We start from the raw sequence: 15,969 nt of genomic DNA on the forward strand, positions 1-15,969 counted from the left end.
ATTGAGAACCCCATGATCAGTTCAATGGCTAGTTGTGAGCATCTGCCTCTGAATATGTCTGACTCTTGAAGGCCTCTGAGGAGATATCCATATCAGGCTCTTATCAGCATGCACTTCCTGTCTTCCACATCAGCATCTACCTTTGGTGATTGCACATGGGATAGATACTCAGGTGGGGTGGTCTTGAGACGGCCCCTCCTTCAGTTTCTGTCCCTCACTTTGTCTCCATATTTGCTCCCTTGAGTATTTTGTTGCTCCTTCTAAGAAGGACCGAATCACCCTCACTTGGTCTTCCTTCTTTATGGGCTTCATGTGGCCTGTGAGTTGCATCTTGGGCATTTCAAGGTTCTAGGCTAATATCCAATAATCAGTGAGTGAACACCATGTGTCTTCTTTTGTGATTGGCTTACCTCACTCAGGATGATAATTTCTAGTTCCATCCATTTACCTAGGAACCTCTCGAATTCATTGTTTTTAATAGCTGAGTAATACTCCATTGTGTAAATATACCACATTTTTTGAATCCATTCCTCAGTTGAAGGACATCTGGGTTCTTTCCAGCTCCTGGCTATTATAAATAAGGCTGCTATGAACATAGTTGAGCATATGTCCTTGTTATATGTTCGAGCATCTTCTGGGTATATGCCTAGGAGTGGTATAGCTGGATCCTCGGGTAATGCTATGTCCAATTTTCTGAGGAACCGCCAGACTGATTTCCAAAGTGGTTGCACCATCTTGCAGTCCCACCAACAATGGAGGAGTGTTCCTCTTTCTCCACACCCTCGCCAGCATCTACTATCACCTGAGTTTTTAATCTTAGCCATTCTGACTGGTGTGAGATGGAATCTCAGGGTTGTTTTGATTTGCATTTCCCTGACGACTAAGGATGCCGAGCATTTCTTTAGGTGCTTCTCGGCCATTCGAGTTTCTTCTGTTGAAAATTCTTTGTTAAGCTCTATACCCCATTTTTTAATAGGGTAATTTGGTTGTCTGGAGTCTAATTTCTTGAGTTCTTTGTATATATTGGATATTAGCCCTCTATCAGATGAAGGATTGGTAAAGATCTTTTCCCAATTTGTTGGTTGTCGTTTTGTCCTATTGACAGTGTCCTTTGCCTTACAGAAACTTTGCAATTTTATGAAGTCCCATTTGTCAATTCTCGATCTTAGAGCATATGCCATTGGAGTTCTGTTCAGGAACTTTTCCCCTGTGCCCAAGTATTCGAGGCTTTTCCCCACCTTCTCTTCTATTAGTTTCAGTGTATCTGGTTTTATGTGGAGGTCCTTTATCCACTTAGACTTGAGCTTTGTACAAGGGGATAAGAATGGATCAATTTTCATTCTTCTACATGTTGTCTTCCAGTTGAACCAGCACCATTTGTTGAAAATGCTGTCCTTTTTCCACTGGACAGTTTTAGCTCCTTTGTCAAAGATCAAGTGACCATAGGAGTGTGGGTTCATTTCTGGGTCTTCAATTCTATTCCATTGATCTTCCTGCCTGTCTCTGTACCAATACCAGGTAGTTTTTATCACTATTGCTCTGTAGTACAGCTTGAGGTCAGGGATGGTGATTCCTCCCGAAGTTCTTTTATTGTTGAGAATAGTTTTCGCTATCCTGGGTTTTTTGTTATTCCATATGAATTTGAGAATTTCCTTTTCTAACTCTGTGAAGAATTGAGTTGGGATTTTAATGGGGATTGCATTGAATCTGTAGATTGCTTTTGGCAAGATGGCCATTTTTATTATATTAATCCTGCCAATCCATGAGCATGGGAGATCTTTCCATCTTCTGAGATCTTCTTCAATTTCTTTCTTCAGAGACTTGAAGTTCTTGTCATACAGGTCTTTCACTTGCTTGGTTAGATTCACACCAAGGTATTTTATATTATTTGCAACTATTGTGAAGGGTGTCATTTCCCTAATTTCTTTTTCAGTCTGTTTATCTTTCATGTAGAGGAAGGCTACTGATTTGTTTGAGTTGATTTTATAACCAGCCACTTTGCTGAAGTTGTTTATCAGGTTTAGGAGTTCTCTGGTGGAAGTTTGGGGGTCACTTAAGTATACTATCATATCATCTGCAAATAGCGATATTTTGACTTCTTCCTTTCCTATTTGTATCCCTTTGACTTCTTTTTGCTGTCTAATTGCTCTGGCTAAGACTTCCAGTACTATATTGAATAGGTAGGGGGAGAGTGGGCAACCTTGTCTAGTCCCTGATCTTAGTGGGATTGCTTCAAGTTTCTCTCCATTTAGCTTGATGTTGGCTACTGGTTTGCTGTAAATTGCTTTTACTATGTTTAGGTAGGGGCCTTGAATTCCTGATCTTTCCAAGACTTTTATCATGAAGGGATGTTGAATTTTGTCAAATGCTTTCTCAGCATCTAGTGAGATGATCATGTGGTTTTTTTCTTTAAGTTTGTTTATATAGTGGATTACATTGATGGATTTCCGAATATTGAACCATCCCTGCATTCCTGGGATAAAACCTACTTGATCATGATGGATGATTGTTTTGATGTGGTCTTGGATTCGGTTTGCTAGAATTTTATTGAGTATTTTTGCATCGATGTTCATAAGGGAGATTGGTCTGAAGTTCTCTTTCTTTGTCGGGTCCTTGTGGGGTTTGGGTATGAGTGTAATTGTAGCTTCATAGAACGAATTGGGTAGTGTTCCTTCTGTCTCTATTTTGTGGAATAGTTTGAAGAGAATTGGTATTAGGTCTTCCTTGAAGGTCTGATAGAATTCAGCACTAAAACCATCTGGTCCTGGGCTTTTTTTAGTGGGGAGGCTTTTGATGACTGCTGCTATTTCCTGAGGGGTTATGGGACTATTTAGATGGTTTATCTGCTCCTGGTTTAACTTCGGTACCTGGTATCTGTCTAGGAAATTGTCCATTTCATCCAGGTTTTCCAGTTTTGTTGAGTATAGGCCTTTGTAGTAGGATCTGATGATTTTTTGAATTTCTTCAGTTTCTGTTGTTATGTCTCCCTTTTCAGTTCTGATTTTATTAATTTGGATACTGTCTCTGTGCCCTCTGGTTAATCTGGCTAAGGGTTTATCTATCTTGTTGATTTTCTCAAAGAACCAACTCCTGGTTTTATTGATATTTTGTATTGTTCTTTCTGTTTCTATTTGGTTGATTTCAGCCCTGAGTTTGATTATTTCCTGCCTTCTACTCCTCCTGGGTGTATTTGCTTCTTTTTGTTCTAGAGCTTTTAGTTGTGCAGTCAACTTGTTAGTGTGTGCTCTTTCCAGTTTCTTTTTGTAGGCACTTAGAGCTATGAGCTTTCCTCTTAGCACTGCCTTCATGGAGTCCCACAAGTTTTGGTATGATGTGTCCTCATTTTCATTGAATTCTAAAAAGTCTTTTATTTCTTTCTTTATTTCTTCCTTGACCAAGTCATCATTGAGTAGAGAGTTGTTCAGTTTCCATGTGTACGTGGGTTTTCCATTGTTTTTGTCATTATTAAAGACCAGTCTTAGTCCGTGGTGATCTGATAAGATGCAAGGGATTATTTCAATCTTTTTGTATCTGTAGAGGCTTGTTTTGTGACCAATTATATGGTCTATTTTGGAGAAGGTACCATGAGGTGCTGAGAAAAAGGTATATTCTTTTGTTTTAGGATGAAATGTTCTATAGATGTCTGTTAAGTCCATTTGGTTCATAACTTCTGTTAATTTCAAAGTGTCTCTGTTTAGTTTCTGTTTCCATGATCTGTCCATTGCTGACAATGGGGTGTTGAAATCCCCCACTATTATTGTGTGAGGTGTAATGTGTGTTTTGAGCTTTAGTAAAGTTTCTTTTATGTATGTAGGTGCCCTTGCATTTGGAGCATAGATGTTCAGAATTGAGAGTTCACCTTGGTAGATTTTTCCTTTGATGAGTATGAAGTGTCCTTCCTTATCTTTTTTGATTAATTTTGGATGAAAGTCGATTTTATTTGATATTAGAATGGCTACTCCAGCTTGTTTCTTGGGACCATTGGCTTGAAAAATTGTTTTCCACCCTTTTATTCTGAGGTAGTGTCTGTCTTTGTCACTGAGGTGCGTTTCTTGTATGCAGCAAAATTCTGGGTCTTGTTTGTGTATCCAGTCTGATAGTCTGCGTCTTTTTATTGGGGAATTGAGACCATTGATGTTAAGAGATATTAAGGAAAAATGATTGTTGCTTCCTGTTATTTTTTTTATTAGAGGTAAAGTTATGTTTGTATCTTTTTTGGGGGTTGTTGGAAGATTACTTACTTGCTTTTCCTAGGTTGTAGTTTCCCTCCTTGTGTTGGCATTTTCCATCAATTATCCTTTGAAGTGCTGGGTTTGTGGGAAGATATTGTGCAAATTTGGTTTTGTCATGGAATATCTTGGTTTCACCATCTATAGTGATTGAGAGTTTTGCTGGGTATAGTAATCTGGGCTGGCAATTGTGTTCTCTTAGTGTCTGTATGATGTCAGTCCAGGCTCTTCTGGCTTTTATAGTCTCTGGTGAGAAGTCTGGTGTAATTCTTATAGGTCTGCCTTTATATGTTACTTGACCTTTTTCCCTTACTGCTTTTAGTATTTTTTCTTTGTTTTGTGCATCTGATGTTTTGATTATTATGTGACGGGAGGTATTTCTTTTCTGGTCTAGTCTATTTGGTGTTCTGTAGGCTTCTTGTATGTTTATGGGCATCTTGTTCTTTAGGTTAGGGAAGTTTTCCTCAATAATTTTGTTGAAGATATTTACTGGCCCTTTAAGTTGAGACTCTTCATTCTCATCTATACCTATTATCCTTAGGTTTGGTCTTCTCATTGTGTCCTGGATTTCCTGGATGTTTTGAGTTAGGAGTTTTTTGCGTTTTGCATTTTCTTTGACAACTGTGTCAATATTTTCCACCGTATCTTCTGCATTTGAGATTCTCTCTTCTATCTCTTGTATTCGGTTGGTGATGCTTGCGTCTGTGACTCCTGATCTCTTTCTTAGGTTTTCTATCTCCATGGTTGTCTCCCTTTGAACTTTCTTTATTGTTTCTATTTCTAGTTTCAGGTCCTGAATGTTTTTGTTTAATTCCTTCTTTGTGTTTTCTTCCATTTCTTTAAGGGATTTCTGTGATTCCTCTTTAAGGGCTTCTATCTGTTTACTTGTACTCTCCTGTATTTCTTTAAGGGAGTTACTTAATTCCTTCTTATAATCCTCTATCATCATCATGAGAAGTGATTTTAATTCTGAATCCTGCTTTTCAGGTGTGATGGGGTGTTCAGGGCTTGCTATATTGGGAGAATTGGGCACTGATGATGCCAAGAAACTTTGGTTTCCGTTGCTTATGTTCTTGCGCTTGCCTTTCGCCATCTGGTTAACTCTAGTGGTACCTGCCCTCACTGTGTAAAACTGGAGTCTGTATTTCCAGTTATCTTGCTTATTGCAGAGCTCCTCAGAGTCCAGAGGTCTCTGTGGTCTTATGCTCCTAATCTCCTGGGTGGAATAACTCCTGGGACTCAGGCCACCTCTTGGATCTGGAAATCCTTCTGCTCTGAGTGCAGTGGGTCCTCGATGACTCAGGATTCAGTTTCAGCTGCTCTGAGTGCAGTGGCTCCAGCTGCTCTGAGTGCAGTGGCTCCTGGATGACTCAGGATTCAGTTTCTCAACAGGACAGGAGCAGACCGACTCTGTGTCACCTGCTCTGAGTGCAGTGGCTCCTGGATGACTCAGGATTCAGTTTCTCCACAGGACGGGAGCAGACCAACTCTGTGTCTGATCCAGCCCAGAGGACCAGGCAGGGGCAGAAGGGAAGTGGAATTCCGGAGGGGCGGGGTTTGGGTAGCTGCTGTGCCCTGGATGTCCCTGGCTCCCCGATCTATCTCTGGGGTTTAGGGAGTGAGATGGAGTTCTTACCAGCTGCTCTGAGTGCAGTGGCTCCTGGATGACTCAGGATTCAGTTTCTCCACAGGACGGGAGCAGACCGACTCTGTGTCTGCTCCAGCCCGGAGGACCAGGCAGGGGCAGAAGGGAAGTGGAATTCCGGAGGGGCGGGGTTTGGGTAGCTGCTGTGCCCTGGATGTCCCTGGCTCCCCGATCTATCTCTGGGGTTTAGGGAGTGAGATGGAGTTCTTACCAGCTGCTCTGAGTGCAGTGGCTCCTGGATGACTCAGGATTCAGTTTCTCCACAGGACGGGAGCAGACCTACTCTGTGTCTGCTCCAGCCGGGAGGAGCAGGCCGTGAGTGACTTTTCTAATTAGTCTTCTATTGCTAAAATGAAACACCATTACCAAGGGAACTTATAAAGGAAGTGTTTAATTAGGATCTTGCATAGAATTTCAGAGGATTAGAGTCCATGAACATCATAGCAGGGAGCATGGTGGCAGGCACAAGGGGTAAGGGGAAGAATGGGCCTGACATGGGCTTTTCAAACCTCAAAGTCCACCCCATTGACACACCTTCTCCAACATGGCCATACTCCCTAACCCTTCCCAAACAGTTCTGTCAACTTCAGAGCCAAGCACTCAAATATATGAGCCTATTAGACTGATACATTCTCATTCAAAACACCACACTGGCAAAAGCTTTTAATTCAGTTTCTCAAAATAAAGCAGCTCAAATTTGAAGAGTTAGTGCCTCAGATTTTTTGGTTTTCTGTGTTATCCATGTGTCCTACCTAGTTTACGGCAACTTGACACAAGCTAGACTTATCAGAAAGGAGAGACTCTCAGGTTAGAAAAATGCCTCCATAAGATCTAGCTTTAGGTTGTTTTCTTAACTAATGGTTGATTAATTAGCGTAGTGCTATCCCTTGGATGGTAGTCCTGGGTTTTATAAAAAGCAGACTAAGCAAGCCATGATGAGCAAGCCAGTAAGCAGCTTCCCTTTGGGGCCTCTGCATAAGCTTCTGCCTAAAGGTTCCTAATCTGTTTGAGTTCCTGTCCTGACTTCTTTCAATGATGAATAGGACTTTAGAAATATAAGCCAAACAAACCCTTTCCTTTCCAACTTGATTTTTGGTAAGAATGTTTCATTGCAACCATAGAAACACTAACTGAGATACCAAGTTCTAAATGGTTATGAATTATTACCCCTGACTTCTGTCCCTTTCAGTTATACACCATTGAGAAGGCCACACAGGCTGTGCTTACTCAGGATGCTGCTGCTCTTTCAAGTTTAGTAAGTGCTTGACTGGGAGGAAATGTTTCCAAAGGAAGCACTGGAAGGAAGTACTTCAAAATTTCCTTGTAGCAGATGTGCATGTATGATGTCTCTCCTCTGTCACTCTTGTTTATGAAAATATAGACATAGGCAAACATAATGGTTTAGAAATCAACAATGAACAAACATTGAGTTATACAACTTAGTATTATAACTGTAATCCTGATGTGGCTTATCAGCATATAAGATTGTCACTGTGAACAATATATGCTATCAACTGTAAGCTTACAAGCTTTGAGGCAGGTGAGAATGATGGCTGGGTCAGTTCTTAGGGTAACATCCAAAGACATGGCACTGGGAGGCAGGGCTTCCTTGCACAGTGTGTGATGATTCAGGGGCCAATGATGCTTGTCCACCTTCGCTGCCATTCTACTTACAGTATCAACAGAACCAAGCTTGATGTCCTTCAACCATTAATAGATAATAAAATAACACGCACGCACACACACACACACACACACACACACAAACCAAGGCAGTTCTTTTCAGCAATAAAGAAAAATGAAATGTGCAGGTAAATCAATAATACTGGAAAATATCATACTAAGTGAGGTAACCCAGACCCATAAACACAAATGCCACATGTTTTATTGTATTTATAGATTGTAATTCAGAGTATTTAGTTTTGAGTATACCTGAAGTATCCAAAGAAGGCAGGAGACATAAGAGACTGGGGAAATGAGGATAGGAAGATAAAAAACTCAAGAGAAGGGGTAGTAAGAGATGGGTGTTATGAAAAGGATACTGGGAATGGGGGAGTTTTAACTGAGGATAGTTAATATAGAGAAAGCTCTGTTCTAGTGAAAGAACCCCACTAGCTGTAGAATGACAGATGTCTAATCCATAGCCAATGGACTGCATGTGGCCAAGGACAGCTCCCAATAGATCCCAGCATAAACTTATAACTTTACACAAAACACAGATTATTTTTAGTAACATGATTGTGGGGTTCTTAAGAATAAGCTTTGAGGATGAAGATGTCCTGCTGAAGTGTCAAAAGGCTAGGCATGCCAGTTTTCATAGTGATGTATAACTCAAGGTGAGCCCCTTGTTCTCCAGGAGTTTGTGAATTCTTTTGGAAGAAAAGATACTGATTTTCAAATACTTGAGCTGTAACATCATTTAGGAGTCACCTGGCACAATGCCCTGGATTTTTTTTTAAATGAGAAGGAACAGATGCAAAGTCACTTTTAAAAGAGTGCTTTGGTAGACATGATCTAATCTGGAGGTAGAACTGATTTTGCCTGGTGCTCTTTCTAGCAGTAATTATCTTGAGCTGGATCTAAGATGGGTGTCCCTGAGCAGCAATTACTCTGAGAATAAAGGCAGGAACCCCCACCTTGGGCTGATGAGAAAAACTGTGGTGTCAGCTGGAATGTAAGTAGGTGTCTCTCATCTCACTATACAGGGACACCACCTGGACAGAAGTCTCAACATCCCAGTATTACCCAGATGTCAGTGCATTGTGCTCCTTCCCAGATAACTTGGTGAGAAGAGCTGAGCTAAGGAGGATGAGGGACATTAGCATCACTTAAGAAAGGTCAATTACCCAGTGCAGGAAAGTTGAGATGTCTAATGTTATAAAGACTGTGAATAGGAGAGTTTGTAAATGCATTGATTATTAAATAAAGTAAGATTTTCTATGAACTTTGTCTACTTCATTTATATGAATTTAAATCTCCCCCTCAATGTTTTGGGATCAGGAATGGATCCCAAACACTCTTTAAGGAGTGTTAGCAGATGAGCACACGGGGAAGCCAGAGTCCTTGGCAGCCTCTGCTACTTGCAGGCATGTTGGTTGAATTTTCTGGATATGCTGAATAGTTTTGTGTAAATTGACATTTGGGGAAATGGAACTACAACTGAGAATATTCTCCTACAAAGTTGCCTGGTGGGCAAGTCTGTGGTACATTTTCTTGAGGGATGATTGATGTGGGAGAGCTCAGCTCACTGTGGTTAGTGACACTTCAGAGCTGGTGGTCCTGGGTGCTATTAGAAAGCAGAATAAGAAAGCCACAGGAGTAAAGCAGTAGACAACACTCTTTAATGACCTCTGCATCAGCTCCCACCTCCAGATTCCTATCGGGGTTTCCGACCTGACTTACCTAGATAATGGACTTGAGACTTGTAAGATGAATTAATCCTTTCTCCCCAAGTTATTTTAGTCACACCAATAAAAATCATAAGACACCTTTACTTCAAGAAATGGCTTAATGGGGTTTATGCCCCATCCTCATTTTATCAGTTAGGTTCTTGCAGCTGGGTGTGTTTTTGCCATTCTCTGTGGGGATTTTTTTTTCTGCTCTCAGGCTCCATAGTTAGTCTTGTGCATTTTGGTAGGGCAACAGTTAAAGTACTATAAGAAGTCAGGTGTTCCCAAGTCTGTCTGATTCTCCTAATTCTCGTTTCTAGTTCAGTCTAGTTGAGAGGTGACTATGACCTAAGGAGTCAACAAGCATGATGTTGTGTGATAGATTTTTCCATGAGAGACACAACATAACACACACACATGCACGTACACATGCTTGCATGCACTCACACACAGGGCGAGAGACAGAGACACAGAGAGACAGAGAGAGCAAGAGAGTGAGAGCAAGAGAGAGATTGAGAAAGGCAGAAAGAGACCATTTGGTGAAGTAGTGAAATTTTATCAGAGTTACTGCAATGGTGTCAGTGAAAGGTCCCTACCAGAATGAAGGATGACTCACGTAGCTAATGACCTGAAAGCCCAACATGAGTGATGGTTTACAGAAGCTTCATTCCTGGAGGTGTCAACTCAACATGAAGAAAACTTCCACAGAACTAGGAGATCTCTCTGTAGCTGCACTGCTCACTCGCCTCCTCCTCCATAAAGCAGGAAGAGAGTTTTCAGAATCTTATGTATTTCAGCTTTTCCTGAATATGACCTTTGTTTACCCCTACAGTCTTAGAAGTCAGAAATGTTCAATTCAGAGGAAACTGTCCTCTATAGCACACAACACTCTCAGTCACTGGCCAAGCAAGTTACCAATTTCCCTGTGTTGAGGTCCTGTTCTAGTTTTCTTTGTATTGCTGTGATAAATCACTGACAAAAAATAGTGTTATTTGACTTACAAATTCTAATCCATCATCAGTGGAGGAAGCCAGGCTGAAGTCAAGGCAGAATTCTGAGCAGGAAGCTTGAAGAAGAGGCTATGGGGACCACTGCTTGCTGCTTGCTCCCACTTGTTCAGCCTGACATGTTTCTATACAGCTCAGGCCTACCTGCCCAGGGCTGCACTGCCTACAGTTGGCTTGGCCATTCTGCATCAATTAGCAATGAAGGAAACACTCCCACACATGTGTCCATAGAAAAATTGGATTGAGGTAATTCCTCAACTGAGATCCTGTCTTCCCAAGTATTTCCAGATTTGTGTCAAGCTGACAAAAACTAATCACCATAGATGTCATCAAAGACCTGGGACATACCTTCCAAGGAAGCCATATTTCTTATGTAGATTCCTGGTTATGGCTTTTTATCCTTGATTCTTACAGATTAGTTTCTTAAAATGTGTAATCTTTGGTGACTGTGTGATGATTTCCCTTTTAGGTCGATTCAGAACAGAGTGTGACAGCCAGAGACATAAGGCATCTATGTAACTTTCATCTGCCTAGAGTAATGGTGGCTAAACTCTAGAAGGTCTTGGATAAAAATGCAGATCCCAAAGGCAGCTGGTAGAGGGAAAGTAACAGTTGCAGATGGAAAAACAACAGAAACACTAGCGAGAGAGAGAGAGAGAGAGAGACAGAGAGAGAGAGAGACAGAGAGAGAGAGAGAGAGAGAGAGAGAGAGAGAGGGAGAGAGAGACAGAGACAGAGACAGAGAGAGAGAGAGACAGAGAGAGACAGAGAGAGAGAGAGAGACAGAGACAGAGACAGAGAGAGAGAGACAGAGAGAGAGAGAGAGAACCTCTAAACTATAAACTGATTCTATCTGGGGCTCTGGGTCAGACTGACTCTATAAGCTCTTGGGGCTTCTTTTCCCTCCAGATTTCTCCTTCTCCCTAACTGAACATGCCCAGGTATCCTGCCTTGGATAGTTTTTTTCTCCTTGCCAGCCTTCAGCAATTTGAAATTGTTGCCCTCTCCTGGAGCAAGGAGCAACACTTCTGAAAGGAGCCCATCCCTCTTACCTGGGTACACCCAAGTTCTACTGACTGCTTGTCAATGGGAAATAGCTTGTTGAGTGTTACACTTTCAAATATGTCCTCTCCACCTTTGCTGTGGATGTTATTGTAACCTGCCGAGACTCCTCATGATTTCCTAGTTATGTTTCTCTACCCAGCTGTGCTTACACCAATCTCAACCCTCCCCCAGTTCCAGCCTAGATTAAGATCATCTCTCCCCAGTCCACAACACACTTGTACTGCTTTGCTTGGATTCTTTCAATATTTTCCAGCCTCTAAGGCCCAGGGCAGTGTAGTGTCGACAGCTGGTATAACTTCAGGAGGTAGGACACCCTGTCCTTGTTCAGGACTCAGCCCTGACAGTAGACTCTCTTTACTCTTTCTTCATTTGACTTTCATTAGCTTTGTAATATTAGTGTCATCAGGACATCTGCCAGATCAGCAGGTCAAACAAAAATTTCTAATGGTTAAGTTATTTAACTCAGGACTGTGAGGACTGTTGTGCACAGGAAGGGGCTCATTTCTATATTATTCTTCCATAAGAAGAACCAACAATCCCTGGTCTTCTCACCATATATGCTAGTGTCAGCTGTGACTGTATTATCATGATGTCTTCATTGAGTGTTCCCCAACTGGTCTCATGAATACCTTTGAAAAGGATTTATCTTATTTTATGAATGTATATGTGTGTACCTGTGCTCATGTGTGTGCAGATGTCCATGGAAGCCAGAAGGGATCATCAGATTTCTTGAAACTGTAGTTACAGGTGTTTGTGGGCATCCTGCCGTTTTTGTTTATTTTGTTTTGATGTTTGATTGTTGTTTGTTTGTTTGTTTGTTTTTATCACAGGTAATTATAGATAAATCACAAGACAGAGTCATAATTGCAGTCCTCTGTCTTAGCAAGTTGCCTTTAAATTTTTAATAAAATTCTTTAGAGCCACTATGGTTTCAGCAGTCAGAAGGCAGGACAGTAGCTACTGGGCCAGCCTGGGCTATATATGATGAGACTGTCTCATCAAAAAAAATAAAACAATGAAAAATATCTTTATAATTTATGTAATGGAAGCATATTTATAGATATATCATGTCTTATATGTGTGAATACCATCAAAAATATGACTCCCTAGGCCAATGGTAAGAATTGACGATGTCTTGCTAATTATAGTGGGTTGTGCAAATCCCTAACATCAATGATTATAGCTATGTATAAAATCACACTTTGATTTTGGTTTTCTTTTTCTCCTGTATCTACTACCTAGAGGGTCATAGTCACTGTACCCAGGCACAGAGTCTCTTATCTCTAAAACAATAGTCAGACTCAGCAACTACTGCATGCCTGTTGTAGGCACAGACTAGAAGGAGAATGCCATCCATGAGATCCTCAAGATTTATTTCAAAGTTCAGTTTGGATGCTGGTGTTAGCTTTTGATCACTGGATCTCAGAGAAAGCTCTTTGCACAGAGCACTCTGCTGTTTTTTCAGAAGGACTTGTGTTTCAGTTTACTGAATTCTCCAACTAATCTGTAACCAAAAATTTTTATTTTATAATAGTAAAAATGTAAATGTTGAAATTTTTAAGTTAAATCACACTAGAGTGAGATTTGATGTCACTTCATTGGAAATACACTTAGCATATTGTTATACTTGGATTTCTATTGCCCTGATAAACATTAACAAAAAGCAACATGTATAGGAAAGGGTTTATTGCAGTCTATAAGTTACAGGACACCACGAAGGAAAATCAGGATAGGAACATGAAAGGCAGGAACATGGAGCCAGGAACCAAAGCAAGGGCCACAGAGGGGTGCTGCTTACTGCCTCAGTCTCCACGACTTTCTCAGCCCTATTTCCTATGCCACTCAGGACCACTTGTCTTGAAATGGCACAGTCTACAGAGGGCTCTGCCTTCACCTTGATTAATATCAGCCATTAATAAAGAAACTGTGTGATATTTTCTTGATTTACAGGCCAACCTGATGGAGGTATTTTCTAAATTGAGGTTCCGTCTTCAAAGATAACACTAGTTTTTGTCAAGTTGACATAACAGCCAGAACAGTTGACCTTGTTCCCTTAACTTGACCAACACATCTCTATTCAACTATCACATTTCTTTGTCATTTGTCCCTAGGATGTCATGTTAATGCTAGCACCTCAATATGAAACATTAACAATTATGTTCCGCAGCCTTGAACATTCAGTACTTTAAGAGTCTACATATCTAATTACAACATCTGCTTTTCTGTGTATTATAACTTGATTATTCTTACACCTTAGTTTGCTACATAAGGGGAACTGTGTATTTACTTGTCATATGAATCAGTGGCCCATTCTTTTAAAATGGCACTCAGACAGTCTCACTTTTCATTTCTATTATAATATCTAGTTGGAAATAAGAACAGATAAGTTTCTAAGTTTGAGAAAAAGGTCAGCCCAAAGGTATGATAGAGAAATCAGACACTATTTGCTTTAATAAGCACAGAGTTGCTATGTCTAGAATTCTGTTCCATTATTTTCTTTTAGTAAATGAATAAGTACAATCTGTTTTCCAAGGGGAAAAAAGCACTGGACTGCTCTCTCTCGCTCTCTCTCTCTCTCTCTCCCTCTCCCTCTCCCTCTCCCTCTCCCGCTCCCTCTCCCTCTCCCGCTCCCTCTCCCTCTCCCTCTCCCTCTCCCCTCCCCCTCCCTCTCCCTCTGTGTTTGTGTGTGTGTGTGTGTCTGTGTGTGTCTGTGTGTGTGTGTTTATGTGTGTACAACTGCTGGAATATTGGTAGCTAGAAATCTGTTCAGTTTGTGATTGACCAGATTAGAACAAGGATGGAGAGCTGCCATGGAGATGGAGATTGAGTGGCAGGAAGGTATTTATTAATAATCTCAGAGGATGTGACAAGTGACTGATGGTTTGTGGAGGGAGGGTAGGTAGATAGGATCAAGCAGGGTGCTGTTCAGCTTATTCTTTGATAAAATGTTAGTGGCGTCATGAACTGGTTAGTAAAGGAAGGCATTCTGACCCAGTTAAGAATTACCATTTGGAATTAGGAGTTTTAAGACTTTAAGAGATGTCTAGATGAAACTCTTCAAGTAACAGTGTTTATGGTTCAGAGAGACAAAGGCTAAGACTTGGGAAACTGGGGCTGTGAGCAGCAGTTGACAACATGTTCATCAGCACAGCCTGGCTGGTCTGCAGCACTCCTGTCTCTTTCTGGCAGAGCCAGACATCCCATCAAAACATCTAGCCTACATCCAAATAGCTTGAAAAGAGACAGGAGAAGAAGACTCTTTTGGTTAGGGTTTCTACTGCTTTAAAGAGAGACCATGCTTATAAAGGAAAAAATTTAATTGGGGCTGGCTTACAGTTTTAGAGCTTTAATCCACTATTGTCTTGGCAAGAAGCACGACATGACAATGTGCAGGCAAGCATGGTGCTGGAGAAGGAGCTGAGAGTTCTACATCTAGATCAGCAAGCAATAGGAAGTGAGTATCACACTAGACCTAGTTTGAACATCTAAGACCTTATAGTCCACTCCCTAGTGACATACTTCTTCTAACAAGGCCACACCTTCTACTAGTGCCACTCCTTATGAGACTATGTGGGTCATTTTTATTCAAACCACCACAAAAACTAACGCGGTAAGTTGAGAGTGCTGAGTGAAATCTCAGTAGGACACAGGGAAGATCTGTGCCCTGACAGATGACTTATAAAACAGTGGCAGCTCTGGGGAATCTGAAGTAATGGGATAGATAGGAAAACTTAAAATCTTAAAGCTTAACAAAAGGTATGACAAGGGATTGCTGCTATACGAAGGCTTTTTAGTTTTAGTTAATTGCTTTTAAATGTAGTCAACTTGACAACCAAATATAGCCACCATAAGGATAAACACTCTAGACAAGCATTGACCTGCATAGGAGGCTAAGGAAAGTCCATCTGACAATCGAGACCAGGGAGCCCACATTTTCAGTAATGAAGAATAAAAATGGTGCCAATCATCCATGATGTTTTTAAACCCTCCACATTTCTAATAAACATTAGGGCATTTCAAATAAGCATTAGGGGCATTAATGTCTTATATTAATGTCCTGATTATCAAGAAGTATCCCTAAATAAAGCAATGAAGAAATTGCTGGAGCCTATAAGAAAATCATATTCTGAGACTTTAATTTACTCAGTGACCCTTGTCAGTCACTGACTATTTTAATTTTCCTACTTTCTGCCTAACAGGCTGTTGAGTCCCAAAGACATATAATAAATTCAGGGTGGATCTTTGACTGTCTTTCGGTCAGAATTCTGTTGGGAATATAGTCCTTGCAGAAATCTAAGTCTGCATTAGCAACTTCCTGGCTTTATCAGTTCCAGATTGAAGTTCAGCATTTAGCTGAAAAGGATCAAATCAAACCAACCAACCAACCAAACAAAATATACACCTCATTGTAAATGTTCAGGGCCAACAGAAAGGGTTTCGATGTATAAGATATACTCTGCACTAGTGTCAAGGATAAAACTGAGCAGTGATACAATTTGGATGTGCCTATTTGAGAAAAGAATTCACACATTGTACAGCTATTAACCAGAACATACATTCCCCTCCCTCCCTCCCTCCCTCCCTCCCTCCCTCCGGGGGGGGGGGGGAGAAGGGGGGGGTGAGGGGGGGGGGGG

This window comes from Grammomys surdaster, unplaced genomic scaffold, assembly GCF_004785775.1.
Source record: "Grammomys surdaster isolate TR1022 unplaced genomic scaffold, NIH_TR_1.0 188, whole genome shotgun sequence".
In the NCBI taxonomy this organism is placed as follows: Eukaryota; Metazoa; Chordata; class Mammalia; order Rodentia; family Muridae; genus Grammomys; species Grammomys surdaster.